Below are 1815 nucleotides of genomic sequence, written 5' to 3' on the forward strand. Positions count from 1 at the left end.
GTAGGTGTTGTACAATCTAATCGATTCGGCTCCGGGACCCAAACTTTCCTAGGAGTGTAAGATATAAACCAACTCGATCCCTCACAACAATAATTGCTTGCTTATGATTTGAGAATATGTTTGTATGATCAATTCCCATGAATCCCCTACGACCCCATGACACCCTAGTGCCTTTTATCAATTGTTTACATCCCTTTTTAATCACCTTGCTTGTTTACTTTTATTGCTATTTAGTTTAGTGATCTTCTATTCAAACCCCAAATTGTGACACCCCTAGACACCGCTAGTTACAATTGAAAATCTCATCTCAATTCCCGTCCCTTGGGATCCGACCTTTACTTGCCTCTTTACTAATTGTAGAGTTGTTGGTGGAGTTATAAATATTGTTTTGGTCTAGGTGCTCCTAGCGACAAGTACCGAAAACTAAACCTCACAAGAGATAACGGCCAAAAATGGCGCCGTTGCCGGGGACGGTGTTAACTTGATTTAGATTTTCTTAAGTTGTTATTAGTTGTGTCTTTCTTTGCCTTGGGGAAGTAAAACTCCTCAAGGTTTGTTCTAATTATTTTCAAGTTGTTTGATATTTTGCATGTCTAGAAGATCACAAGGTAACTTGTTACCCTTTGATCACGAAATTGAAAGGACTTTGATAAACAATAGAAGACTTGCTAGAAGAAATTTGAGAGGTATTGCTGAGGTTGTAGTTATTCAACCAAACACTATTGAGTTTATCAACCCTTTTGCAAGAGAAGGTGAGGAGATTCCAACACAAAATCCCACACAAAATCAACCCACAATGCCTAAATTTTCATCACATTACGTACCAACCGAGGAGAACCTACCCAATGGTACTCCCACGCCACAACATTTAACCGGAAATTTTATTACCAAATCCGCATTTATCCAATTAGTCGAAAGAAGCCAATTTGGGGGGATGCCTAGTGAAGACCCTCACTCTCACATGAAGACTTTTTGTGACTATTGTGATGCGATTTCTCAAACCGGTGTAACTCAAGACCAAATTCCATGGGTCTTATTTCCTTTTTCTCAAATTGGCACCGCATAACAATGGTTGAAAGGCCTTGATAAGGCTACTCTCAGAATTGATTCTTGGAAGAAGTTGGCTCTAGCTTTCTACAAAAAGTTCTAACCACCGGAAAAGACTAACATGCTAAGAGCTCAAATTACGGGCTTTAAGCAAAGAGATGAAGAATCTTTGTATGAAGCTTGGGAGCGATTCAAAGGAATTTGTCGCTCATGTCCTTATCATGGGATTAGCGTGTGGTTCTTGGTACAACAATTTTGGAATGGTTTTTATGAAGACTCAAGAAATATTCTCAACATGGGATCAAATGGTATGTTCACCGAAGTTGACGACAATCAAACTTGGAACAAGATTGAGGAAATGGCGGTCCATAACACACAATATAGTAGACCTCGCAAGGCTAATAGAGGAGGAAAGCATGAAGTGGACTCTATTACTTAATTGGGTGCTCAACTTAGTGCTCACATTGATACCATCAACTTGAAGTTTGAAAAAGTTATGGCTAGACTTGAAGAAGCCTCAAAATCACCAAAGCATCATGTTAATGCCATGACGGCATCTTCATCAATCCCAATGGGATATGTGAGAATTGTGGAACTTTGGGACATGACCAAAGTGAATGTAGAGGAACAAATGAACAAGTGAATTCTTTTCAAGCATACAAGAGTGGTACCCCTTATTCAAATTATTACAATGAAAACACCAAATTCCACCCAAATCTCTCATACAAAAGCCAAAATGTTCAAAACCCTTAACCAACATACACCCCA

The 1815-nt window shown here is 39.1% G+C and overlaps 1 non-coding gene across 1 annotated transcript; it reads right to left on the bottom strand.

The window, feature by feature from the left end:
• Positions 1-1168: 1168 nt before the first annotated feature.
• On the bottom strand, positions 1169-1275 carry LOC141640311 (small nucleolar RNA R71). The gene has a single exon (XR_012542943.1). It is a non-coding gene; the product is annotated as a small nucleolar RNA R71 (small nucleolar RNA).
• Between the last annotated feature and the right edge of the window lie 540 nt (positions 1276-1815).

This window comes from Silene latifolia, unplaced genomic scaffold, assembly GCF_048544455.1.
Source record: "Silene latifolia isolate original U9 population unplaced genomic scaffold, ASM4854445v1 scaffold_75, whole genome shotgun sequence".
Classification (NCBI taxonomy): Eukaryota; Viridiplantae; Streptophyta; class Magnoliopsida; order Caryophyllales; family Caryophyllaceae; genus Silene; species Silene latifolia.